Below are 26,815 nucleotides of genomic sequence, written 5' to 3'. Positions count from 1 at the left end.
TCTTAAATATTAGTTTTAAAGGTGTGGACTTTAGACTTTTGAACATTTATGCTTCTCCGGTGAAGGAAGAGAGACATCAGTTGTTTGAAGATGTGCAATATTACCTACCTGGTTCATCGCCTCTGATGTTCTGTGGGGATTTCAATTGTGTCTTGCCTGGTGAAGGGAGAAGCGGGAGTTCCACCGTTCCTAAAAAAGACAAAACAGAGAAACAACTAAAGGATTTGTTAACTGATTTTTTTCTTAGAGACTCCTGGAAAGAGATCCGTAGTAATGATCCCGGTTATACTTGGGAGAACTCTTCTTCTAAATCTCGTATTGATTTTATTTTCATGTCCCAATATGTGAATGTCAAATCTGTTGTCTTAATCCCAAACATTTTTTCAGATCATAAGATGTTGCTATCAGAGTTAGAATTACCTGGGCTTGTCAAGGCAAGAGGAGTTTGGAGGCTAAATACAACATTGTTACAAGATCCTAAGGTAAGAACAGATTTTAAAGCGTTTTTTAATTATTTAAGAACAAAACAACAAAAATTTTTAACTCTGCTAGAATGGTGGGAATACAGCAAGATGAAGATAAAAAGTTTTTTTATCAAGGTCAGCATAGCCAATGCAAGAGAAAAGTCCGCTTGGCATAAAAGGCTTATTACTAAATTGCAGACCTGTTATCAACTAAGAGATGTGGGACTTGAAATGGACGATTTAATTGAAGCAACAAAAAAAGAAATTAAAAAGAGTATAGAGTCGAAGGGTAAGGAAATAATTTATAACTCAAAAATTGAAGTGATGGAGAAAAATGAAAAGTGCTCAAGATTTTTTTTTAAAAAAGTAGTTGCTGCTAAGGAAATGATAACAGAATTAGAGGGTGAAACTACAACTGAAGGTATGCTCAACCAAGCTCACCAGTTTTATCAGCAGCTTTTTAATGAGAAAACTATAGACCAGTCTTTTACTGAAGATGCCCTTAATTCATTAAAAAATAGTCTGAGCCGCGAAGACCAAGAATTGTTATGCACTGAAGTCACCTTGTCGGAAGTAGATGCTGCTATCAAAAGTTTTTCCTATGGGAAAACCCCTGGTTCTGACGGTTTGCCTGTTGAATTTTATCGTGAATTTTGGAATTTTTTAAAACCCGACTTGTTTTTAGTAATCAAAGAAGCTTTTAAGTGTGATATCCTGCCTATATCTTGGAGAAGTGGTCTGGTCTCCCTGATTTTTAAAAAAGGAGCCAAATCCCATCTGGCAAACTGGAGACCAATCACACTGTTGAATGTTGATTACAAGTTGATGTCCAAAATTTTAGTGAACCGTTTTAAAAAAGTTTTATCCAAAGTTATTTATGAAGACCAGGTATGTGGGGTGCCAGGAAGAGGAGTTGCGGAGCATCTCAATACCATCCGCGATGTCATATGGTACCAGCAATCCAGGAAGCAAGACTTAGCAATTTTATCGTTGGATTTTCAAAAGGCTTTTGATCGTGTCTCTCATTGTTTTTTATGGTTGGTTTTAAAAAAAATGGGCTTCCCTGAAATTTTTATCAAGCAAGTGGCACTTTTATATAAGAACTCTTTTAGTAAAATTTTAATCAATGGATTTTTGTCTAATGAAGTGTTTTTGCATTCAGGTGTGAAGCAAGGCTGCCCTTTGTCCCCAGTGCTATTTATATGTGCAATAGAGCCTCTTTTATCTATGCTACGAGAGGATAAAGTGATTAAAGGTGTCCCTATCCCTGGAGGACATGGAAGAGATGTGAAGGTAATGGGCTACATGGATGATATTACTATTTTTTGTTCATCACCTGCCGCTCTCAGGAGAGCTATAAGAACGACCAATTTTTTTTGTGAAGCCTCAGGTTTTAAGTTAAACATTGAGAAATGTGATTGTTTTGTCCGTGGCAATTGGGCGGATGTGTCCATCCCTGATCTCCCGATGCAGTCAGAGAAGATTAAAATTCTGGGCGTGATTTTTGATCGACAGAATGATGGAATGAAGAGCTGGGATGGAGTAAGGGACAAAATACAAAAGAAGATTGACTTTTGGAAATTAAGAAAATTAACAATCGAAGGTAAAGTTTTAATTATTAAGGCCCTTCTGCTTCCTGTCATGTTATATCTCAGTTATGTTTATCCCCCAAGTGACCTTACAGCGAGAAGATTACAGAGAATGCTGTTTGAATTTGTGTGGAACTCTAAGTTCGAAAAGGTGAAGAGAGAAACAATGTACAAGATGCACCACCTTGGTGGTAAGGATGTTCCCAACGTCAAACTGTTTTTATACTCCAAGTTTTTTAGCCTCTGTTTTAAATATATGTTTGCTTCAAGCCCTTGGGCACATTTTTTAAGATATGCAGCTGGCCACATTTTTAGGAGGCGAAAGTGGATATCCATTTCTTTAACAAGCCCAGTGTTGTTATCACCTCCACAACAATATGCCATCCTGGAGAAAGTTATCAGATTATATGGCCTAGATTCTTTTGAGATGGAGACATTGAAGAATGCAAGGAAGCTGCTGCAGCAATTAAAAAAGAAAGAAACTTTGACGCCCATAAGCCATTATTCATATAGCAGAGTCACTAAAATATGGAATTTAACAAATGCACCTTACCTGATGAATCAACATAAAGACTTAGCTTGGATGATTGTGCAGGAATGTTTACCGACTCGTGATTTCCAGTATAAAAGAAGACTTAGCACTATACAAACCTGCCCGAGGCATCAGTGCAATAATGATGAGACTACTATGCACCTTATTTGGAATTGTGATTTTGCACAGCAAGTGTGGAAAGACTGTGGTGAGCTTTTAAAATTTTTATCTGGTCTTAATTTTTTAAGCCATGAAGTGGTTTTATATGGGATTTTACCAAACATGACGAAAGAAAAAGAGAGAGTTTTATGGTGCACTTTGAGTTGTGTTAAAAGTGCTCTATGGAAGACCAGAAACATATTGTTGTTTAAAAGAGACTATATAGAAGTCAAGGATTGTATAAGACTGGCATTAAGTGAAATTTATATGTACTACCTAATGGATATGAAGAAGCTTGGAAAGAAAAGAGCCCTGAGTATATGGAACTATCACCTATGGAAGATGTTATTTTAAAGCTCTGAAGAAAAGATAAAGACTACGATATTTTAAATATAAACGCAAAATCTGTTCTTATCAGTTTAATATCTGATACGTCCCCTATCTGGGGACCATATATTAAATGGATTTTTAGAACAGGGAGATGGAAAAAGAGCTTGCTCTGTCCACTCCACGCATTGACCTGGTATTGCAGTATCTCCAGGACCGGTGCACCCCTTCTTTAATGCAGTTTCTAAAATCAGAAAGAATTGAATTCAATGTTTTTTGTTCATTTTGCTTGTTTGTCGGATTTTGGGATGGACTCTTTGGCTTTGCTTTTCTTCTCCTCATTGGATTTTTCGTGTTCAAAGTTGCAGAAGCCAGATTACAAGCTCATTTTGGTTCAACTTCAGCAACTGTGCATTGCATTGCCATGTAATGTGATGCAATGCTATCTTTCTAGCTCTCCCTTTTTACTTCCTTTTGGATAAACAGACATATTAGGCAAGCATTTTGGAGCTTTCACCTAAATAACTACAGGTGGTGAGATAAGCTGCACAATATAATTGACCTTTCAGTATATTGTTGCACACACACCATCTATTTAGCAAATGCCCTTGTTATCAACAGCAGCCTTTTAAACTCACCTGAGCTAACAGGTATGTGCGCTGGTTACTCTGCTGCGCTTAAAATTTCTTTTTTGGTTTGCTACAATGCCTTTTCTGAAACGTTGTCTCCTTCTGCTGGAACACTGACTTCTTTCATTTAATGCCTGCAGACTATAAAAGAGAACCCAACCCAAAAAGTTTGGTTGATTAGTCTGTGGCATTCTGTTAAACTGTTGCTTATGGCGGTCTCTGTGAGCTTCTCAGCGACATTCAGCCAGCCAGGTATCCTGCCTGCAGTAGATGGAATGTGGCAATGGAACGCTGGCTGCGCGTGTCATAATAGGCTCTGAGCCTTTATATACCTGTGCACAGCAGCAGCCACCTTCAGTCTGCTGCTGGACAGCCAGCAGCAGCAGCAGCAGGAGAGGTATGTAATCAGGAGCCCTCCTGCTAAGGGTAGACAGCTGCTCGTTCCACCCCACCCCCCGCCTTAATTGGTTCTCCTCCCTTCCAACGGTGTTGAGGCGGGTGGGAACAGCAGGGGGTGAAGGTGCTGTGTTTAAAGAGGTGGAGTTATGCAGATCTAAAACGCGTGGATTGCAGCAGCAGCAAGCCGAAAAGTGCAGGCATGTAAGGGATCTAGAGGTTGACAACATGTCTTCTTAACGGGAGTCCAGGAGCTCATCTCCACAAATGGACTTTTCAGGATCCTTGGGTGGCTCCGTAGTTTGAAACCAATTCTGGTTATCGCTTCTCGGCCTTTTGGCTAAGATCAAGTGTAGTATCTATTCTTATCAGTTTAATATCTGATACGTCCCCTATCTGGGGACCATATATTAAATGGATTTTTAGAACAGGGAGATGGAAAAAGAGCTTGCTCTGTCCACTCCACGCATTGACCTGGTATTGCAGTATCTCCAGGACCGGTGCACCCCTTCTTTAATGCAGTTTCTAAAATCAGAAAGAATTGAATTCAATGTTTTTTGTTCATTTTGCTTGTTTGTCGGATTTTGGGATGGACTCTTTGGCTTTGCTTTTCTTCTCCTCATTGGATGTTTCATGTTCAAAGTTGCAGAAGCCAGATTACAAGCTCATTTTGGTTCAACTTCAGCAACTGTGCATTGCATTGCCATGTAATGTGATGCAATGCTATCTTTCTAGCTCTCCCTTTTTACTTCCTTTTGGATAAACAGACATATTAGGCAAGCATTTTGGAGCTTTCACCTAAATAACTACAGGTGGTGAGATAAGCTGCACAATATAATTGACCTTTCAGTATATTGTTGCACACACACCATCTATTTAGCAAATGCCCTTGTTATCAACAGCAGCCTTTTAAACTCACCTGAGCTAACAGGTATGTGCGCTGGTTACTCTGCTGCGCTTAAAATTTCTTTTTTGGTTTGCTACAATGCCTTTTCTGAAACGTTGTCTCATTCTGCTGGAACACTGACTTCTTTCATTTAATGCCTGCAGACTATAAAAGAGAACCCAGCCCAAAAAGTTTGGTTGATTAGTCTGTGGCATTCTGTTAAACTGTTGCTTATGGCGGTCTCTGTGAGCTTCTCAGCGACATTCAGCCAGCCAGGTATCCTGCCTGCAGTAGATGGAATGTGGCAATGGAACGCTGGCTGCGCGTGTCATAATAGGCTCTGAGCCTTTATATACCTGTGCACAGCAGCAGCCACCTTCAGTCTGCTGCTGGACAGCCAGCAGCAGCAGCAGCAGGAGAGGTATGTAATCAGGAGCCCTCCTGCTAAGGGTAGACAGCTGCTCGTTCCACCCCACCCCCCGCCTTAATTGGTTCTCCTCCCTTCCAACGGTGTTGAGGCGGGTGGGAACAGCAGGGGGTGAAGGTGCTGTGTTTAAAGAGGTGGAGTTATGCAGATCTAAAACGCGTGGATTGCAGCAGCAGCAAGCCGAAAAGTGCAGGCATGTAAGGGATCTAGAGGTTGACAACATGTCTTCTTAACGGGAGTCCAGGAGCTCATCTCCACAAATGGACTTTTCAGGATCCTTGGGTGGCTCCGTAGTTTGAAACCAATTCTGGTTATCGCTTCTCGGCCTTTTGGCTAAGATCAAGTGTAGTATCTGTTCTTATCAGTTTAATATCTGATACGTCCCCTATCTGGGGACCATATATTAAATGGATTTTTAGAACAGGGAGATGGAAAAAGAGCTTGCTCTGTCCACTCCACGCATTGACCTGGTATTGCAGTATCTCCAGGACCGGTGCACCCCTTCTTTAATGCAGTTTCTAAAATCAGAAAGAATTGAATTCAATGTTTTTTGTTCATTTTGCTTGTTTGTCGGATTTTGGGATGGACTCTTTGGCTTTGCTTTTCTTCTCCTCATTGGATTTTTCATGTTCAAAGTTGCAGAAGCCAGATTACAAGCTCATTTTGGTTCAACTTCAGCAACTGTGCATTGCATTGCCATGTAATGTGATGCAATGCTATCTTTCTAGCTCTCCCTTTTTACTTCCTTTTGGATAAACAGACATATTAGGCAAGCATTTTGGAGCTTTCACCTAAATAACTACAGGTGGTGAGATAAGCTGCACAATATAATTGACCTTTCAGTATATTGTTGCACACACACCATCTATTTAGCAAATGCCCTTGTTATCAACAGCAGCCTTTTAAACTCACCTGAGCTAACAGGTATGTGCGCTGGTTACTCTGCTGCGCTTAAAATTTCTTTTTTGGTTTGCTACAATGCCTTTTCTGAAACGTTGTCTCCTTCTGCTGGAACACTGACTTCTTTCATTTAATGCCTGCAGACTATAAAAGAGAACCCAACCCAAAAAGTTTGGTTGATTAGTCTGTGGCATTCTGTTAAACTGTTGCTTATGGCGGTCTCTGTGAGCTTCTCAGCGACATTCAGCCAGCCAGGTATCCTGCCTGCAGTAGATGGAATGTGGCAATGGAACGCTGGCTGCGCGTGTCATAATAGGCTCTGAGCCTTTATATACCTGTGCACAGCAGCAGCCACCTTCAGTCTGCTGCTGGACAGCCAGCAGCAGCAGCAGCAGGAGAGGTATGTAATCAGGAGCCCTCCTGCTAAGGGTAGACAGCTGCTCGTTCCACCCCACCCCCCGCCTTAATTGGTTCTCCTCCCTTCCAACGGTGTTGAGGCGGGTGGGAACAGCAGGGGGTGAAGGTGCTGTGTTTAAAGAGGTGGAGTTATGCAGATCTAAAACGCGTGGATTGCAGCAGCAGCAAGCCGAAAAGTGCAGGCATGTAAGGGATCTAGAGGTTGACAACATGTCTTCTTAACGGGAGTCCAGGAGCTCATCTCCACAAATGGACTTTTCAGGATCCTTGGGTGGCTCCGTAGTTTGAAACCAATTCTGGTTATCGCTTCTCGGCCTTTTGGCTAAGATCAAGTGTAGTATCTGTTCTTATCAGTTTAATATCTGATACGTCCCCTATCTGGGGACCATATATTAAATGGATTTTTAGAACAGGGAGATGGAAAAAGAGCTTGCTCTGTCCACTCCACGCATTGACCTGGTATTGCAGTATCTCCAGGACCGGTGCACCCCTTCTTTAATGCAGTTTCTAAAATCAGAAAGAATTGAATTCAATGTTTTTTGTTCATTTTGCTTGTTTGTTGGATTTTGGGATGGACTCTTTGGCTTTGCTTTTCTTCTCCTCATTGGATTTTTCATGTTCAAAGTTGCAGAAGCCAGATTACAAGCTCATTTTGGTTCAACTTCAGCAACTGTGCATTGCATTGCCATGTAATGTGATGCAATGCTATCTTTCTAGCTCTCCCTTTTTACTTCCTTTTGGATAAACAGACATATTAGGCAAGCATTTTGGAGCTTTCACCTAAATAACTACAGGTGGTGAGATAAGCTGCACAATATAATTGACCTTTCAGTATATTGTTGCACACACACCATCTATTTAGCAAATGCCCTTGTTATCAACAGCAGCCTTTTAAACTCACCTGAGCTAACAGGTATGTGCGCTGGTTACTCTGCTGCGCTTAAAATTTCTTTTTTGGTTTGCTACAATGCCTTTTCTGAAACGTTGTCTCCTTCTGCTGGAACACTGACTTCTTTCATTTAATGCCTGCAGACTATAAAAGAGAACCCAACCCAAAAAGTTTGGTTGATTAGTCTGTGGCATTCTGTTAAACTGTTGCTTATGGCGGTCTCTGTGAGCTTCTCAGCGACATTCAGCCAGCCAGGTATCCTGCCTGCAGTAGATGGAATGTGGCAATGGAACGCTGGCTGCGCGTGTCATAATAGGCTCTGAGCCTTTATATACCTGTGCACAGCAGCAGCCACCTTCAGTCTGCTGCTGGACAGCCAGCAGCAGCAGCAGCAGGAGAGGTATGTAATCAGGAGCCCTCCTGCTAAGGGTAGACAGCTGCTCGTTCCACCCCACCCCCCGCCTTAATTGGTTCTCCTCCCTTCCAACGGTGTTGAGGCGGGTGGGAACAGCAGGGGGTGAAGGTGCTGTGTTTAAAGAGGTGGAGTTATGCAGATCTAAAACGCGTGGATTGCAGCAGCAGCAAGCCGAAAAGTGCAGGCATGTAAGGGATCTAGAGGTTGACAACATGTCTTCTTAACGGGAGTCCAGGAGCTCATCTCCACAAATGGACTTTTCAGGATCCTTGGGTGGCTCCGTAGTTTGAAACCAATTCTGGTTATCGCTTCTCGGCCTTTTGGCTAAGATCAAGTGTAGTATCTGTTCTTATCAGTTTAATATCTGATACGTCCCCTATCTGGGGACCATATATTAAATGGATTTTTAGAACAGGGAGATGGAAAAAGAGCTTGCTCTGTCCACTCCACGCATTGACCTGGTATTGCAGTATCTCCAGGACCGGTGCATCCCTTCTTTAATGCAGTTTCTAAAATCAGAAAGAATTGAATTCAATGTTTTTTGTTCATTTTGCTTGTTTGTCGGATTTTGGGATGGACTCTTTGGCTTTGCTTTTCTTCTCCTCATTGGATTTTTCATGTTCAAAGTTGCAGAAGCCAGATTACAAGCTCATTTTGGTTCAACTTCAGCAACTGTGCATTGCATTGCCATGTAATGTGATGCAATGCTATCTTTCTAGCTCTCCCTTTTTACTTCCTTTTGGATAAACAGACATATTAGGCAAGCATTTTGGAGCTTTCACCTAAATAACTACAGGTGGTGAGATAAGCTGCACAATATAATTGACCTTTCAGTATATTGTTGCACACACACCATCTATTTAGCAAATGCCCTTGTTATCAACAGCAGCCTTTTAAACTCACCTGAGCTAACAGGTATGTGCGCTGGTTACTCTGCTGCGCTTAAAATTTCTTTTTTGGTTTGCTACAATGCCTTTTCTGAAACGTTGTCTCCTTCTGCTGGAACACTGACTTCTTTCATTTAATGCCTGCAGACTATAAAAGAGAACCCAACCCAAAAAGTTTGGTTGATTAGTCTGTGGCATTCTGTTAAACTGTTGCTTATGGCGGTCTCTGTGAGCTTCTCAGCGACATTCAGCCAGCCAGGTATCCTGCCTGCAGTAGATGGAATGTGGCAATGGAACGCTGGCTGCGCGTGTCATAATAGGCTCTGAGCCTTTATATACCTGTGCACAGCAGCAGCCACCTTCAGTCTGCTGCTGGACAGCCAGCAGCAGCAGCAGGAGAGGTATGTAATCAGGAGCCCTCCTGCTAAGGGTAGACAGCTGCTCGTTCCACCCCACCCCCCGCCTTAATTGGTTCTCCTCCCTTCCAACGGTGTTGAGGCGGGTGGGAACAGCAGGGGGTGAAGGTGCTGTGTTTAAAGAGGTGGAGTTATGCAGATCTAAAACGCGTGGATTGCAGCAGCAGCAAGCCGAAAAGTGCAGGCATGTAAGGGATCTAGAGGTTGACAACATGTCTTCTTAACGGGAGTCCAGGAGCTCATCTCCACAAATGGACTTTTCAGGATCCTTGGGTGGCTCCGTAGTTTGAAACCAATTCTGGTTATCGCTTCTCGGCCTTTTGGCTAAGATCAAGTGTAGTATCTGTTCTTATCAGTTTAATATCTGATACGTCCCCTATCTGGGGACCATATATTAAATGGATTTTTAGAACAGGGAGATGGAAAAAGAGCTTGCTCTGTCCACTCCATGCATTGACCTGGTATTGCAGTATCTCCAGGACCGGTGCACCCCTTCTTTAATGCAGTTTCTAAAATCAGAAAGAATTGAATTCAATGTTTTTTGTTCATTTTGCTTGTTTGTCGGATTTTGGGATGGACTCTTTGGCTTTGCTTTTCTTCTCCTCATTGGATTTTTCATGTTCAAAGTTGCAGAAGCCAGATTACAAGCTCATTTTGGTTCAACTTCAGCAACTGTGCATTGCATTGCCATGTAATGTGATGCAATGCTATCTTTCTAGCTCTCCCTTTTTACTTCCTTTTGGATAAACAGACATATTAGGCAAGCATTTTGGAGCTTTCACCTAAATAACTACAGGTGGTGAGATAAGCTGCACAATATAATTGACCTTTCAGTATATTGTTGCACACACACCATCTATTTAGCAAATGCCCTTGTTATCAACAGCAGCCTTTTAAACTCACCTGAGCTAACAGGTATGTGCGCTGGTTACTCTGCTGCACTTAAAATTTCTTTTTTGGTTTGCTACAATGCCTTTTCTGAAACGTTGTCTCCTTCTGCTGGAACACTGACTTCTTTCATTTAATGCCTGCAGACTATAAAAGAGAACCCAACCCAAAAAGTTTGGTTGATTAGTCTGTGGCATTCTGTTAAACTGTTGCTTATGGCGGTCTCTGTGAGCTTCTCAGCGACATTCAGCCAGCCAGGTATCCTGCCTGCAGTAGATGGAATGTGGCAATGGAACGCTGGCTGCGCGTGTCATAATAGGCTCTGAGCCTTTATATACCTGTGCACAGCAGCAGCCACCTTCAGTCTGCTGCTGGACAGCCAGCAGCAGCAGCAGCAGGAGAGGTATGTAATCAGGAGCCCTCCTGCTAAGGGTAGACAGCTGCTCGTTCCACCCCACCCCCCGCCTTAATTGGTTCTCCTCCCTTCCAACGGTGTTGAGGCGGGTGGGAACAGCAGGGGGTGAAGGTGCTGTGTTTAAAGAGGTGGAGTTATGCAGATCTAAAACGCGTGGATTGCAGCAGCAGCAAGCCGAAAAGTGCAGGCATGTAAGGGATCTAGAGGTTGACAACATGTCTTCTTAACGGGAGTCCAGGAGCTCATCTCCACAAATGGACTTTTCAGGATCCTTGGGTGGCTCCATAGTTTGAAACCAATTCTGGTTATCGCTTCTCGGCCTTTTGGCAAGATCAGTGGTGGTTTTCTGCTGCTGGTGTTGTTTGGAGGGCAGTTGTGACTGGGGTTCCCCCTTGTGGGGCCCTAGTGTGCGATTGAGCGGCGATTGTGTTTATCTGCTGTAAAAATGGTGGAGAAAACACGTGGATTAGAGGACTCGGTCCGTCTGAAGGTGGCTGCAGGTCATGAAGGAGAAATCGGTTTGGACCAAGTTTGCGTTGATGTCTTGAAGAACATTAATGGCTTGAAGGTAACGGATGTATTGGCACTGCAGGATTTTCAGAAACAAGGAATTTATGATATCACTTTTGTTTCTTTGAGTATTTGCCAGAGAGTCTACATGGAGTTGGTACGAATGAAGGAAGAAAAGGAATTGAAATGCCTAGAGTTTATTGCACTGGAACCTCTGTTCCAGCAGACATATAAGTATGTGGTTGTGCACATGTATAACCCTAAAGTTCCGGATGAGACTGTTTCCAATTTTTTAGCTCGGTATTGTAGTGAGGTTAAATTTTTGGGAAGAATGAAGAACAAATACAATTATCTAAATGGCAAGAGGAGATATGTTGTAAAACTGAGACCGGATGATAGAGCTATTGGGGGTGCCAAGAGCATTCCTGCACAGTTTTCTATCGGAGGAGAAAGGGGATTTTGTTTTTATAATGGACAGATGGAATATTGTAGGAAGTGTCATGAGTTTGGACATGTTCAGAAAGATTGTCCAGTGCAAGGTGATGTTTGTAGAGGTTGTGGGAAATCTGGGCATGTTGCAAGTGGTTGCCCAATGAATAAGGTGTGTGATTTGTGTGGACATGCAGATCACCTTGCAAGGAAATGTAGATTGTGGGCTCAGATTCCTAGGTCACAGGTGGACGCTGAAGAGAGGCAGAAGAAGACTCGGCAGGAAAGTGGGGAGGAGGGCGAAGGCTCAGACTCAGAGGGGGAAAGCCAAAAACAAGATGGTGGTAGGGGAAGAGACCATGCGGTGCCCAAGATGGAGGAAAAGGGGCGGAGCCAGAAGAAAGTTGGTTTGAGGGAGGGGCTGGAAGTAATAAACAAAGTAGCTGATGTGCATGGCCCAGGTGATGGGATGGATTTGTCTAATATGGCGGAGTCAGTGAATCCTGTTTTGGGAAGAGATGGGGGTGAGGAAATGGAGGTTTTGGAGGAGGAGGATTCTGATTCGGATGGAACTATAACCCCTCAGCAGCGTGATAGGGTTAACAGTGATTGGAGTGAAAATGAGGAGGAAGATGATGGCAAGGAGGAGAGTTATGCCTCCGTGATTAAAAGAAGTAAGGTGGAGGGGTGTTGGTCTGGGGGGCAGGAAGATCCAGTCTCCCTAAGACCAGGTTATTCTAACAGGGACTCGAGTTCTGAGTCGCCTGATATACGTAGAAAAGTGGGTGGCAGGAGTGGGTTTTCTCCTGGTTCATGATGGATCGGGTATGGTGGAGATTTTTTCCTGTTGTTATGATGGCGTTGTGTGTTGCTTCTCTGAATGTACGAGGGATTGGTTCTGCTTGTAGGAGAGCAGGGATACTGGATTACATTGAGAGTGTGAATGCAGATATTGTCTGTCTGCAGGAATGTGTAATTAAATCTGCCCCGCATGAGAGTGAGTGGAATAAGGGGCAATCTTTTTGGTCCCCATGCTCAGAAAACAGGAATGAAGGGGTGGGCATTTTACTGTGTAATTCCAGTCTAAAGGTTTTAGAGTTTAAAGTAATCATACCTGGGAGATGTTTGTTTTTATTAGTGGATTTTTTAGGTCAGCGGGTACGGGTTTTTAATGTTTATGCCCCTGCTGATAAACAAGCAAGAGTTGGGTTTTTGGAGTCTCTAAAGTTGTTTTTACCAGGCAGAGACTTCACTATAGTGGCTGGAGATTTTAATTGTGTCAGATCCGCAAAAGATCGTAAGAGCTCTACGGAAGGTAGGACTGATGTTACGTCTAATATTTTAAATCAGATTGTGCAGGATTTACGCTACACGGATGCTGGTCTGATGGTTGGGCCAAGTGATAAGTTCACATACATATCAGACAGTGGACGTAGTGTTTCCCGAATTGACTATGTTTTTATGTCTGAAGGGATTAAGGTGGCCAAGTGCAACCACGTGATGACGACTTTTTCTGACCACAAGATGATAGTGGTAGATCTGTGTATAGCTGAGTCCCTGGCTTTTGGAAAGGGACTCTGGAAGCTGAACGTAAGCCTGCTGGAAGAGGAGAGTGTTAAGGTTGGTTTTAATAAAGTGTTTTTGTCTTGTGTGTCTGAACAGCACCTTTTTAAAGATTTGCTAGAGTGGTGGGACTGGGCTAAAGAGAAATTTGCATGTTATTTTAAAGGGGTGTGTTTTAGGAGAGCGAAAGCCAAAAGGGATCATGATGCTGCTGTTATTTCAAAATTGGAAGTACTCCATAAGTTTAAGAGAGCGGGGATGGAGGTGGATAAAGAGATTGCAGATTTGAAGGACGAACTGAAGAAGATACTTATTGAAAAAGGGAAGACTATTATGTTTAAGGCAAAAATAAAGCACATGGAGGAAAATGAGCAATGTTCGAGATACTTTTTTAAAAAATGTTTTAAACCTAAAGGGGTTTTTAAGTCTGTTTTTTCTCCTGCAGGGGAGGTATCTGGGGATGAGATGATTGGCAGTATTCTTTCCTTTTATGAAACACTCTTCTCTAACGATAGTAGAGCCAGTGATGCGGAAATTAATGATTATTGCAAAGTATTAACTAATAATATTCCTGAGGAGAAAATTGGGTTTTTAAGTGAGGAGGTTGGGAAAGATGAAATTAGACGGGCAGTGGATGGCTTGGCGAAAGGCAAGACGCCAGGCTGTGATGGTCTTCCTGCTGAATTTTATGTTAGATTTTGGGATATTATAGGTGTGGAGTTTTCCCGGGTGGTGCAATATGGTTTTACTCATGGGATTTTATCGGTTTCTATGCGTAGGGGGATTGTTACGCTGATTCATAAGAAAGGGGACATGAGGGATATTAAAAATTGGAGGCCCATAACATTGTTAAACAGTGATTACAAAATTATTTCTAAAATTGTGGCTGGTAGACTGGCAGATGTGATAGGTGATATGGTGGGGGAGTATCAGGCATGTGCAGTGCCTGGTAGGAAAATTTCAGATAATTTGCTGCTTCTAAGAGACTTAATTTATCAGGCTAATTTGAATAAGAATGCTCTTTTGTTACAGTCGGTGGACCTGGAGAAAGCCTTTGATAAAATATCACATAGATTTTTGTTCTCTGCTTTAAGTCACCTTGGTGTTCCGGATAAATTATTGATGGTCATTAAGAGTTTTTATTGTGGGGTCAGTAGCCAGATTTTAGTTAATGGGCATGTGAGTTCCAGTTTTAATATTTTATCGGGAGTTAGGCAGGGTTGTCCCCTGTCACCAATTCTTTTTATCTGTGTGGTGGAGGCCCTTTTAAAAAGTGTGCAAGTTGACAAGTGTGTGGCTGGTGTTTTTATTCCTGGGGGATCCGGGGGTCCAGTCAAGTCTTTAAGTTATATGGATGATATTGTTTTTACTTGTGGTTCACAGGCGGATCTCAATAGAGTGAATTTGCACGTAAGGATTTTTTGTTGTGTGGCTGGTATGGCGGTGAATTGGGGAAAGTGCCAGCTTTGTAATTTTGGGAGGCAGGTTGAGGTTAACGTGGCAGGAGTGGAGAGTAGGGAGGAAATTGAGGTTCTTGGTGTCATCTTTGAGAAGGAACTGAAAGGGAAAAGCAGCCTGAAGATTCTAGAAGACAAAATGGATCAGAAGTTGAACTTTTGGAAACTAAGGAACCTGTCGCTGAGAGGGAAAGTGCTGGTAATCAAGTCTGTGATTCTCCCGCTTCTGCTGTACACTGCTTTGATTTTCCCACCTGCTGTGCTTTGGACAAAGAGAGTGACAAGGAAACTGTTTGTGTTTTTTTGGGGATCCAAAATGGAGAAACTAAGAAGAGGAATGGTTATGTGTTCTGTGGAAAATGGGGGTTGTGATTTTCCTAACATTGACTTATTTTTAAGAATGCATTATTTTTTGAACATTTATAAATTATCCCAGTGCAATAACAGGACTGCGGACATGTGCAAATATTTAGCAGGACGGCTTTTCCAGAAATGGAGCTGGTGTGAGAAGGATTTAAGAAAACCAGTTTCGTTTGTGATACCGTTTTTTTATGTGGTGCTTAGGTCCTTCTATGATCAAAATGGGATAAGCTCCATGGTTAGACCGGACAAAAAACTGATTGTCTCAGGTATTAAGAAGAAGGAGATGTTATGTGATGTGCCGTTTTGTAATAATGCACAGTCTGGACAGGTGTGGAAGCTTTTTTTCATGCGTGGAATCAGCAACAGACAGAAGGATGTAACCTGGATGGCGTTGCATGGATGCTTGCCAACAAGGGCTTTTTTGAATGACCGGGGGATAAAGGTTCAAGAACTATGTCCTAGGGAAGGTTGCAATAAGGTGGAAACAATACAGCATATTTTTTGGGACTGTTTTTTTGCTAAAAAGTTTTTACCTTGTTGTCACGTATGTTTGTTGCTTTAGTTGGTTTTCATTGTTTCGATTTTGAAAGGATTTTAATAGGTCAAGATTTTAAGTACTCGCAAAGGAAGCGGGCAAGCTGGATTATTTTTGTCATATATAAAGAGGTTTTATGGGACGTTCGGAATTTGGTGATTTTTAAAAAGATTGTTTTTTCCCCCATGGAATGCAGAAAGATTTTTCTTGCTAGACTGTTTTATGCCTATTTATTGGATAAAAAGAAGTATGGTGAGACAGCAGCAGAAGCACTCTGGAACTTTTCACATTGGACTTCTTACAGTAAGTAACAGTTAATTGCAGGGTTGTGTTTTTTGGGATTTTGTTTTTGTTTTTCCGAATGATGATTTGAGAACCCGTTATGTGAATATGCGCTATGATGCATAAATTAATGTGGGTCTTAATCTGAGGAAAAAAAAAAAAAATCTGTTCTTATCAGTTTAATATCTGATACGTCCCCTATCTGGGGACCATATATTAAATGGATTTTTAGAACAGGGAGATGGAAAAAGAGCTTGCTTTGTCCACTCCACGCATTGACCTGGTATTGCAGTATCTCCAGGACCGGTGCACCCCTTCTTTAATGCAGTTTCTAAAATCAGAAAGAATTGAATTCAATGTTTTTTGTTCATTTTGCTTGTTTGTTGGATTTTGGGATGGACTCTTTGGCTTTGCTTTTCTTCTCCTCATTGGATTTTTCATGTTCAAAGTTGCAGAAGCCAGATTACAAGCTCATTTTGGTTCAACTTCAGCAACTGTGCATTGCATTGCCATGTAATGTGATGCAATGCTATCTTTCTAGCTCTCCCTTTTTACTTCCTTTTGGATAAACAGACATATTAGGCAAGCATTTTGGAGCTTTCACCTAAATAACTACAGGTGGTGAGATAAGCTGCACAATATAATTGACCTTTCAGTATATTGTTGCACACACACCATCTATTTAGCAAATGCCCTTGTTATCAACAGCAGCCTTTTAAACTCACCTGAGCTAACAGGTATGTGCGCTGGTTACTCTGCTGCGCTTAAAATTTCTTTTTTGGTTTGCTACAATGCCTTTTCTGAAACGTTGTCTCCTTCTGCTGGAACACTGACTTCTTTCATTTAATGCCTGCAGACTATAAAAGAGAACCCAACCCAAAAAGTTTGGTTGATTAGTCTGTGGCATTCTGTTAAACTGTTGCTTATGGCGGTCTCTGTGAGCTTCTCAGCGACATTCAGCCAGCCAGGTATCCTGCCTGCAGTAGATGGAATGTGGCAATGGAACGCTGGCTGCGCGTGTCATAATAGGCTCTGAGCCTTTATATACCTGTGCACAGCAGCAGCCACCTTCAGTCTGCTGCTGGACAGCCAGCAGCAGCAGCAGCAGGAGAGGTATGTAATCAGGAGCCCTCCTGCTAAGGGTAGACAGCTGCTCGTTCCACCCCACCCCCCGCCTTAATTGGTTCTCCTCCCTTCCAACGGTGTTGAGGCGGGTGGGAACAGCAGGGGGTGAAGGTGCTGTGTTTAAAGAGGTGGAGTTATGCAGATCTAAAACGCGTGGATTGCAGCAGCAGCAAGCCGAAAAGTGCAGGCATGTAAGGGATCTAGAGGTTGACAACATGTCTTCTTAACGGGAGTCCAGGAGCTCATCTCCACAAATGGACTTTTCAGGATCCTTGGGTGGCTCCGTAGTTTGAAACCAATTCTGGTTATCGCTTCTCGGCCTTTTGGCTAAGATCAAGTGTAGTATCTGTTCTTATCAGTTTAATATCTGATACGTCCCCTATCTGGGGACCATATATTAAATGGATTTTTAGAACAGGGAGATGGAAAAAGAGCTTGCTCTGTCCACTCCACGCATTGACCTGGTATTGCAGTATCTCCAGGACCGGTGCATCCCTTCTTTAATGCAGTTTCTAAAATCAGAAAGAATTGAATTCAATGTTTTTTGTTCATTTTGCTTGTTTGTCGGATTTTGGGATGGACTCTTTGGCTTTGCTTTTCTTCTCCTCATTGGATTTTTCATGTTCAAAGTTGCAGAAGCCAGATTACAAGCTCATTTTGGTTCAACTTCAGCAACTGTGCATTGCATTGCCATGTAATGTGATGCAATGCTATCTTTCTAGCTCTCCCTTTTTACTTCCTTTTGGATAAACAGACATATTAGGCAAGCATTTTGGAGCTTTCACCTAAATAACTACAGGTGGTGAGATAAGCTGCACAATATAATTGACCTTTCAGTATATTGTTGCACACACACCATCTATTTAGCAAATGCCCTTGTTATCAACAGCAGCCTTTTAAACTCACCTGAGCTAACAGGTATGTGCGCTGGTTACTCTGCTGCGCTTAAAATTTCTTTTTTGGTTTGCTACAATGCCTTTTCTGAAACGTTGTCTCCTTCTGCTGGAACACTGACTTCTTTCATTTAATGCCTGCAGACTATAAAAGAGAACCCAACCCAAAAAGTTTGGTTGATTAGTCTGTGGCATTCTGTTAAACTGTTGCTTATGGCGGTCTCTGTGAGCTTCTCAGCGACATTCAGCCAGCCAGGTATCCTGCCTGCAGTAGATGGAATGTGGCAATGGAACGCTGGCTGCGCGTGTCATAATAGGCTCTGAGCCTTTATATACCTGTGCACAGCAGCAGCCACCTTCAGTCTGCTGCTGGACAGCCAGCAGCAGCAGCAGCAGGAGAGGTATGTAATCAGGAGCCCTCCTGCTAAGGGTAGACAGCTGCTCGTTCCACCCCACCCCCCGCCTTAATTGGTTCTCCTCCCTTCCAACGGTGTTGAGGCGGGTGGGAACAGCAGGGGGTGAAGGTGCTGTGTTTAAAGAGGTGGAGTTATGCAGATCTAAAACGCGTGGATTGCAGCAGCAGCAAGCCGAAAAGTGCAGGCATGTAAGGGATCTAGAGGTTGACAACATGTCTTCTTAACGGGAGTCCAGGAGCTCATCTCCACAAATGGACTTTTCAGGATCCTTGGGTGGCTCCGTAGTTTGAAACCAATTCTGGTTATCGCTTCTCGGCCTTTTGGCTAAGATCAAGTGTAGTATCTGTTCTTATCAGTTTAATATCTGATACGTCCCCTATCTGGGGACCATATATTAAATGGATTTTTAGAACAGGGAGATGGAAAAAGAGCTTGCTCTGTCCACTCCACGCATTGACCTGGTATTGCAGTATCTCCAGGACCGGTGCACCCCTTCTTTAATGCAGTTTCTAAAATCAGAAAGAATTGAATTCAATGTTTTTTGTTCATTTTGCTTGTTTGTCGGATTTTGGGATGGACTCTTTGGCTTTGCTTTTCTTCTCCTCATTGGATTTTTCATGTTCAAAGTTGCAGAAGCCAGATTACAAGCTCATTTTGGTTCAACTTCAGCAACTGTGCATTGCATTGCCATGTAATGTGATGCAATGCTATCTTTCTAGCTCTCCCTTTTTACTTCCTTTTGGATAAACAGACATATTAGGCAAGCATTTTGGAGCTTTCACCTAAATAACTACAGGTGGTGAGATAAGCTGCACAATATTATTGACCTTTCAGTATATTGTTGCACACACACCATCTATTTAGCAAATGCCCTTGTTATCAACAGCAGCCTTTTAAACTCACCTGAGCTAACAGGTATGTGCGCTGGTTACTCTGCTGCGCTTAAAATTTCTTTTTTGGTTTGCTACAATGCCTTTTCTGAAACGTTGTCTCCTTCTGCTGGAACACTGACTTCTTTCATTTAATGCCTGCAGACTATAAAAGAGAACCCAACCCAAAAAGTTTGGTTGATTAGTCTGTGGCATTCTGTTAAACTGTTGCTTATGGCGGTCTCTGTGAGCTTCTCAGCGACATTCAGCCAGCCAGGTATCCTGCCTGCAGTAGATGGAATGTGGCAATGGAACGCTGGCTGCGCGTGTCATAATAGGCTCTGAGCCTTTATATACCTGTGCACAGCAGCAGCCACCTTCAGTCTGCTGCTGGACAGCCAGCAGCAGCAGCAGCAGGAGAGGTATGTAATCAGGAGCCCTCCTGCTAAGGGTAGACAGCTGCTCGTTCCACCCCACCCCCCGCCTTAATTGGTTCTCCTCCCTTCCAACGGTGTTGAGGCGGGTGGGAACAGCAGGGGGTGAAGGTGCTGTGTTTAAAGAGGTGGAGTTATGCAGATCTAAAACGCGTGGATTGCAGCAGCAGCAAGCCGAAAAGTGCAGGCATGTAAGGGATCTAGAGGTTGACAACATGTCTTCTTAACGGGAGTCCAGGAGCTCATCTCCACAAATGGACTTTTCAGGATCCTTGGGTGGCTCCGTAGTTTGAAACCAATTCTGGTTATCGCTTCTCGGCCTTTTGGCTAAGATCAAGTGTAGTATCTGTTCTTATCAGTTTAATATCTGATACGTCCCCTATCTGGGGACCATATATTAAATGGATTTTTAGAACAGGGAGATGGAAAAAGAGCTTGCTCTGTCCACTCCACGCATTGACCTGGTATTGCAGTATCTCCAGGACCGGTGCACCCCTTCTTTAATGCAGTTTCTAAAATCAGAAAGAATTGAATTCAATGTTTTTTGTTCATTTTGCTTGTTTGTCGGATTTTGGGATGGACTCTTTGGCTTTGCTTTTCTTCTCCTCATTGGATTTTTCATGTTCAAAGTTGCAGAAGCCAGATTACAAGCTCATTTTGGTTCAACTTCAGCAACTGTGCATTGCATTGCCATGTAATGTGATGCAATGCTATCTTTCTAGCTCTCCCTTTTTACTTCCTTTTGGATAAACAGACATATTAGGCAAGCATTTTGGAGCTTTCACCTAAATAACTACAGGTGGTGAGATAAGCTGCACAATATAATTGACCTTTCAGTATATTGTTGCACACACACCATCTATTTAGCAAATGCCCTTGTTATCAACAGCAGCCTTTTAAACTCACCTGAGCTAACAGGTATGTGCGCTGGTTACTCTGCTGCGCTTAAAATTTCTTTTTTGGTTTGCTACAATGCCTTTTCTGAAACGTTGTCTCCTTCTGCTGGAACACTGACTTCTTTCATTTAATGCCTGCAGACTATAAAAGAGAACCCAACCCAAAAAGTTTGGTTGATTAGTCTGTGGCATTCTGTTAAACTGTTGCTTATGGCAGTCTCTGTGAGCTTCTCAGCGACATTCAGCCAGCCAGGTATCCTGCCTGCAGTAGATGGAATGTGGCAATGGAACGCTGGCTGCGCGTGTCATAATAGGCTCTGAGCCTTTATATACCTGTGCACAGCAGCAGCCACCTTCAGTCTGCTGCTGGACAGCCAGCAGCAGCAGCAGCAGGAGAGGTATGTAATCAGGAGCCCTCCTGCTAAGGGTAGACAGCTGCTCGTTCCACCCCACCCCCCGCCTTAATTGGTTCTCCTCCCTTCCAACGGTGTTGAGGCGGGTGGGAACAGCAGGGGGTGAAGGTGCTGTGTTTAAAGAGGTGGAGTTATGCAGATCTAAAACGCGTGGATTGCAGCAGCAGCAAGCCGAAAAGTGCAGGCATGTAAGGGATCTAGAGGTTGACAACATGTCTTCTTAACGGGAGTCCAGGAGCTCATCTCCACAAATGGACTTTTCAGGATCCTTGGGTGGCTCCGTAGTTTGAAACCAATTCTGGTTATCGCTTCTCGGCCTTTTGGCTAAGATCAAGTGTAGTATCTGTTCTTATCAGTTTAATATCTGATACGTCCCCTATCTGGGGACCATATATTAAATGGATTTTTAGAACAGGGAGATGGAAAAAGAGCTTGCTCTGTCCACTCCACGCATTGACCTGGTATTGCAGTATCTCCAGGACCGGTGCACCCCTTCTTTAATGCAGTTTCTAAAATCAGAAAGAATTGAATTCAATGTTTTTTGTTCATTTTGCTTGTTTGTCGGATTTTGGGATGGACTCTTTGGCTTTGCTTTTCTTCTCCTCATTGGATTTTTCATGTTCAAAGTTGCAGAAGCCAGATTACAAGCTCATTTTGGTTCAACTTCAGCAACTGTGCATTGCATTGCCATGTAATGTGATGCAATGCTATCTTTCTAGCTCTCCCTTTTTACTTCCTTTTGGATAAACAGACATATTAGGCAAGAATTTTGGAGCTTTCACCTAAATAACTACAGGTGGTGAGATAAGCTGCACAATATAATTGACCTTTCAGTATATTGTTGCACACACACCATCTATTTAGGAAATGCCCTTGTTATCAACAGCAGCCTTTTAAACTCACCTGAGCTAACAGGTATGTGCGCTGGTTACTCTGCTGCGCTTAAAATTTCTTTTTTGGTTTGCTACAATGCCTTTTCTGAAACGTTGTCTCCTTCTGCTGGAACACTGACTTCTTTCATTTAATGCCTGCAGACTATAAAAGAGAACCCAACCCAAAAAGTTTGGTTGATTAGTCTGTGGCATTCTGTTAAACTGTTGCTTATGGCGGTCTCTGTGAGCTTCTCAGCGACATTCAGCCAGCCAGGTATCCTGCCTGCAGTAGATGGAATGTGGCAATGGAACGCTGGCTGCGCGTGTCATAATAGGCTCTGAGCCTTTATATACCTGTGCACAGCAGCAGCCACCTTCAGTCTGCTGCTGGACAGCCAGCAGCAGCAGCAGCAGGAGAGGTATGTAATCAGGAGCCCTCCTGCTAAGGGTAGACAGCTGCTCGTTCCACCCCACCCCCCGCCTTAATTGGTTCTCCTCCCTTCCAACGGTGTTGAGGCGGGTGGGAACAGCAGGGGGTGAAGGTGCTGTGTTTAAAGAGGTGGAGTTATGCAGATCTAAAACGCGTGGATTGCAGCAGCAGCAAGCCGAAAAGTGCAGGCATGTAAGGGATCTAGAGGTTGACAACATGTCTTCTTAACGGGAGTCCAGGAGCTCATCTCCACAAATGGACTTTTCAGGATCCTTGGGTGGCTCCGTAGTTTGAAACCAATTCTGGTTATCGCTTCTCGGCCTTTTGGCTAAGATCAAGTGTAGTATCTGTTCTTATCAGTTTAATATCTGATACGTCCCCTATCTGGGGACCATATATTAAATGGATTTTTAGAACAGGGAGATGGAAAAAGAGCTTGCTCTGTCCACTCCACGCATTGACCTGGTATTGCAGTATCTCCAGGACCGGTGCACCCCTTCTTTAATGCAGTTTCTAAAATCAGAAAGAATTGAATTCAATGTTTTTTGTTCATTTTGCTTGTTTGTCGGATTTTGGGATGGACTCTTTGGCTTTGCTTTTCTTCTCCTCATTGGATTTTTCATGTTCAAAGTTGCAGAAGCCAGATTACAAGCTCATTTTGGTTCAACTTCAGCAACTGTGCATTGCATTGCCATGTAATGTGATGCAATGCTATCTTTCTAGCTCTCCCTTTTTACTTCCTTTTGGATAAACAGACATATTAGGCAAGCATTTTGGAGCTTTCACCTAAATAACTACAGGTGGTGAGATAAGCTGCACAATATAATTGACCTTTCAGTATATTGTTGCACACACACCATCTATTTAGCAAATGCCCTTGTTATCAACAGCAGCCTTTTAAACTCACCTGAGCTAACAGGTATGTGCGCTGGTTACTCTGCTGCACTTAAAATTTCTTTTTTGGTTTGCTACAATGCCTTTTCTGAAACGTTGTCTCCTTCTGCTGGAACACTGACTTCTTTCATTTAATGCCTGCAGACTATAAAAGAGAACCCAACCCAAAAAGTTTGGTTGATTAGTCTGTGGCATTCTGTTAAACTGTTGCTTATGGCGGTCTCTGTGAGCTTCTCAGCGACATTCAGCCAGCCAGGTATCCTGCCTGCAGTAGATGGAATGTGGCAATGGAACGCTGGCTGCGCGTGTCATAATAGGCTCTGAGCCTTTATATACCTGTGCACAGCAGCAGCCACCTTCAGTCTGCTGCTGGACAGCCAGCAGCAGCAGCAGCAGGAGAGGTATGTAATCAGGAGCCCTCCTGCTAAGGGTAGACAGCTGCTCGTTCCACCCCACCCCCCGCCTTAATTGGTTCTCCTCCCTTCCAACGGTGTTGAGGCGGGTGGGAACAGCAGGGGGTGAAGGTGCTGTGTTTAAAGAGGTGGAGTTATGCAGATCTAAAACGCGTGGATTGCAGCAGCAGCAAGCCGAAAAGTGCAGGCATGTAAGGGATCTAGAGGTTGACAACATGTCTTCTTAACGGGAGTCCAGGAGCTCATCTCCACAAATGGACTTTTCAGGATCCTTGGGTGGCTCCGTAGTTTGAAACCAATTCTGGTTATCGCTTCTCGGCCTTTTGGCTAAGATCAAGTGTGGTATCTTTTGAAAAGGCAGTTTTGTCCTTGGGCTGCCCTAGTAAATTGATGCATATTACACACTGGTTTGGTGCACTTGTTAGTACGCCAGGTGGCTCATAGAGTTATCTGATGGAAAACATGGCCCTCCAGGATCGAAGTCACTAGGCTGGGTAAGTGTGAGGGCTTTGGAGCAATGTGCCCCAGGAGTAGGCGCCCTGGTGGGAGTCCAAGCTTACTGGGACTGGGAACCCCAGAAAGACTTGGCTTCGTAGCACGCCGCACCTTTGCCAATCATACTTTCTGAGCAACCCCCCCTATTCCTGGCCTCCGGGCTAGGAAGGGGAATTTTTATAAACCCGGTCGGAGGTCCGGTCAGCTTTGGGCTGAGAAACCAACACAGGCTCCAGCTCCACTAGGGTGGCAGCCTAGATGGAAGCTGGGAGCACGAAAACGGCTCTTCTCCGGCTTCGGCTAGGGAGAGCATCGGAGATCCCTGACCCTCGCTGTGGCCTTCTGGCTCGGAGGGATGGGGATGGTTTATTGGGGACCCTCTCCTCCGGGAAGGGTCCACATGAATCCTCGCCTCGTGCGCTGTTTTGGTGTGACTTCGGTCACATTTTTCAGTGCCTTGGATGCAGCTTCAATCAAAAAAATCTGTTCTTATCAGTTTAATATCTGATACGTCCCCTATCTGGGGACCATATATTAAATGGATTTTTAGAACAGGGAGATGGAAAAAGAGCTTGCTCTGTCCACTCCACGCATTGACCTGGTATTGCAGTATCTCCAGGACCGGTGCACCCCTTCTTTAATGCAGTTTCTAAAATCAGAAAGAATTGAATTCAATGTTTTTTGTTCATTTTGCTTGTTTGTCGGATTTTGGGATGGACTCTTTGGCTTTGCTTTTCTTCTCCTCATTGGATTTTTCATGTTCAAAGTTGCAGAAGCCAGATTACAAGCTCATTTTGGTTCAACTTCAGCAACTGTGCATTGCATTGCCATGTAATGTGATGCAATGCTATCTTTCTAGCTCTCCCTTTTTACTTCCTTTTGGATAAACAGACATATTAGGCAAGCATTTTGGAGCTTTCACCTAAATAACTACAGGTGGTGAGATAAGCTGCACAATATAATTGACCTTTCAGTATATTGTTGCACACACACCATCTATTTAGCAAATGCCCTTGTTATCAACAGCAGCCTTTTAAACTCACCTGAGCTAACAGGTATGTGCGCTGGTTACTCTGCTGCGCTTAAAATTTCTTTTTTGGTTTGCTACAATGCCTTTTCTGAAACGTTGTCTCCTTCTGCTGGAACACTGACTTCTTTCATTTAATGCCTGCAGACTATAAAAGAGAACCCAACCCAAAAAGTTTGGTTGATTAGTCTGTGGCATTCTGTTAAACTGTTGCTTATGGCGGTCTCTGTGAGCTTCTCAGCGACATTCAGCCAGCCAGGTATCCTGCCTGCAGTAGATGGAATGTGGCAATGGAACGCTGGCTGCGCGTGTCATAATAGGCTCTGAGCCTTTATATACCTGTGCACAGCAGCAGCCACCTTCAGTCTGCTGCTGGACAGCCAGCAGCAGCAGCAGCAGGAGAGGTATGTAATCAGGAGCCCTCCTGCTAAGGGTAGACAGCTGCTCGTTCCACCCCACCCCCCGCCTTAATTGGTTCTCCTCCCTTCCAACGGTGTTGAGGCGGGTGGGAACAGCAGGGGGTGAAGGTGCTGTGTTTAAAGAGGTGGAGTTATGCAGATCTAAAACGCGTGGATTGCAGCAGCAGCAAGCCGAAAAGTGCAGGCATGTAAGGGATCTAGAGGTTGACAACATGTCTTCTTAACGGGAGTCCAGGAGCTCATCTCCACAAATGGACTTTTCAGGATCCTTGGGTGGCTCCGTAGTTTGAAACCAATTCTGGTTATCGCTTCTCGGCCTTTTGGCTAAGATCAAGTGTAGTATCTGTTCTTATCAGTTTAATATCTGATACGTCCCCTATCTGGGGACCATATATTAAATGGATTTTTAGAACAGGGAGATGGAAAAAGAGCTTGCTCTGTCCACTCCACGCATTGACCTGGTATTGCAGTATCTCCAGGACCGGTGCACCCCTTCTTTAATGCAGTTTCTAAAATCAGAAAGAATTGAATTCAATGTTTTTTGTTCATTTTGCTTGTTTGTCGGATTTTGGGATGGACTCTTTGGCTTTGCTTTTCTTCTCCTCATTGGATTTTTCATGTTCAAAGTTGCAGAAGCCAGATTACAAGCTCATTTTGGTTCAACTTCAGCAACTGTGCATTGCATTGCCATGTAATGTGATGCAATGCTATCTTTCTAGCTCTCCCTTTTTACTTCCTTTTGGATAAACAGACATATTAGGCAAGCATTTTGGAGCTTTCACCTAAATAACTACAGGTGGTGAGATAAGCTGCACAATATAATTGACCTTTCAGTATATTGTTGCACACACACCATCTATTTAGCAAATGCCCTTGTTATCAACAGCAGCCTTTTAAACTCACCTGAGCTAACAGGTATGTGCGCTGGTTACTCTGCTGCACTTAAAATTTCTTTTTTGGTTTGCTACAATGCATTTTCTGAAACGTTGTCTCCTTCTGCTGGAACACTGACTTCTTTCATTTAATGCCTGCAGACTATAAAAGAGAACCCAACCCAAAAAGTTTGGTTGATTAGTCTGTGGCATTCTGTTAAACTGTTGCTTATGGCGGTCTCTGTGAGCTTCTCAGCGACATTCAGCCAGCCAGGTATCCTGCCTGCAGTAGATGGAATGTGGCAATGGAACGCTGGCTGCGCGTGTCATAATAGGCTCTGAGCCTTTATATACCTGTGCACAGCAGCAGCCACCTTCAGTCTGCTGCTGGACAGCCAGCAGCAGCAGCAGCAGGAGAGGTATGTAATCAGGAGCCCTCCTGCTAAGGGTAGACAGCTGCTCGTTCCACCCCACCCCCCGCCTTAATTGGTTCTCCTCCCTTCCAACGGTGTTGAGGCGGGTGGGAACAGCAGGGGGTGAAGGTGCTGTGTTTAAAGAGGTGGAGTTATGCA

General features: G+C 43.5%; 13 non-coding genes and 2 pseudogenes across 13 annotated transcripts; all 15 read left to right on the top strand.

The window, feature by feature from the left end:
• The first annotated feature begins 3,125 nt into the window (after nt 1-3,125).
• On the top strand, nt 3,126-3,301 carry LOC141150345 (U2 spliceosomal RNA; annotated as a pseudogene).
• A 1,115-nt stretch (nt 3,302-4,416) lies between these two features.
• Nucleotides 4,417-4,607, top strand: LOC141149931 (U2 spliceosomal RNA). The gene has a single exon (XR_012246209.1). It is a non-coding gene; the product is annotated as a U2 spliceosomal RNA (small nuclear RNA).
• Nucleotides 4,608-5,722: 1,115 nt separating this feature from the next.
• LOC141274622 (U2 spliceosomal RNA) lies at nt 5,723-5,913 on the top strand. The gene has a single exon (XR_012322893.1). It is a non-coding gene; the product is annotated as a U2 spliceosomal RNA (small nuclear RNA).
• A 1,115-nt stretch (nt 5,914-7,028) lies between these two features.
• On the top strand, nt 7,029-7,219 carry LOC141274621 (U2 spliceosomal RNA). The gene has a single exon (XR_012322892.1). It is a non-coding gene; the product is annotated as a U2 spliceosomal RNA (small nuclear RNA).
• Nucleotides 7,220-8,334: 1,115 nt separating this feature from the next.
• Nucleotides 8,335-8,525, top strand: LOC141149501 (U2 spliceosomal RNA). Its single transcript, XR_012245794.1, has one exon. It is a non-coding gene; the product is annotated as a U2 spliceosomal RNA (small nuclear RNA).
• A 1,112-nt stretch (nt 8,526-9,637) lies between these two features.
• On the top strand, nt 9,638-9,828 carry LOC141149457 (U2 spliceosomal RNA). The gene has a single exon (XR_012245753.1). It is a non-coding gene; the product is annotated as a U2 spliceosomal RNA (small nuclear RNA).
• Nucleotides 9,829-15,897: 6,069 nt separating this feature from the next.
• On the top strand, nt 15,898-16,092 carry LOC141150746 (U2 spliceosomal RNA). The gene has a single exon (XR_012246869.1). It is a non-coding gene; the product is annotated as a U2 spliceosomal RNA (small nuclear RNA).
• Nucleotides 16,093-17,207: 1,115 nt separating this feature from the next.
• Nucleotides 17,208-17,398, top strand: LOC141149500 (U2 spliceosomal RNA). The gene has a single exon (XR_012245793.1). It is a non-coding gene; the product is annotated as a U2 spliceosomal RNA (small nuclear RNA).
• Nucleotides 17,399-18,513: 1,115 nt separating this feature from the next.
• Nucleotides 18,514-18,704, top strand: LOC141274620 (U2 spliceosomal RNA). The gene has a single exon (XR_012322891.1). It is a non-coding gene; the product is annotated as a U2 spliceosomal RNA (small nuclear RNA).
• A 1,115-nt stretch (nt 18,705-19,819) lies between these two features.
• Nucleotides 19,820-20,010, top strand: LOC141274619 (U2 spliceosomal RNA). The gene has a single exon (XR_012322890.1). It is a non-coding gene; the product is annotated as a U2 spliceosomal RNA (small nuclear RNA).
• Nucleotides 20,011-21,125: 1,115 nt separating this feature from the next.
• Nucleotides 21,126-21,316, top strand: LOC141274617 (U2 spliceosomal RNA). The gene has a single exon (XR_012322888.1). It is a non-coding gene; the product is annotated as a U2 spliceosomal RNA (small nuclear RNA).
• Nucleotides 21,317-22,431: 1,115 nt separating this feature from the next.
• On the top strand, nt 22,432-22,622 carry LOC141274616 (U2 spliceosomal RNA). Its single transcript, XR_012322887.1, has one exon. It is a non-coding gene; the product is annotated as a U2 spliceosomal RNA (small nuclear RNA).
• Nucleotides 22,623-23,737: 1,115 nt separating this feature from the next.
• Nucleotides 23,738-23,853, top strand: LOC141151306 (U2 spliceosomal RNA; annotated as a pseudogene).
• A 524-nt stretch (nt 23,854-24,377) lies between these two features.
• LOC141150208 (U2 spliceosomal RNA) lies at nt 24,378-24,560 on the top strand. The gene has a single exon (XR_012246472.1). It is a non-coding gene; the product is annotated as a U2 spliceosomal RNA (small nuclear RNA).
• A 1,115-nt stretch (nt 24,561-25,675) lies between these two features.
• On the top strand, nt 25,676-25,866 carry LOC141274615 (U2 spliceosomal RNA). Its single transcript, XR_012322886.1, has one exon. It is a non-coding gene; the product is annotated as a U2 spliceosomal RNA (small nuclear RNA).
• The last annotated feature ends 949 nt before the right edge of the window (nt 25,867-26,815 follow it).

The sequence above is a fragment of the Phyllobates terribilis genome, unplaced genomic scaffold (assembly GCF_046119375.1).
Source record: "Phyllobates terribilis strain yellow unplaced genomic scaffold, ASM4611937v1 Scaffold_5__5_contigs__length_657084704, whole genome shotgun sequence".
NCBI classification, from domain to species: domain Eukaryota; kingdom Metazoa; phylum Chordata; class Amphibia; order Anura; family Dendrobatidae; genus Phyllobates; species Phyllobates terribilis.
This window is presented reverse-complemented; position numbering and strand designations above follow the sequence as displayed.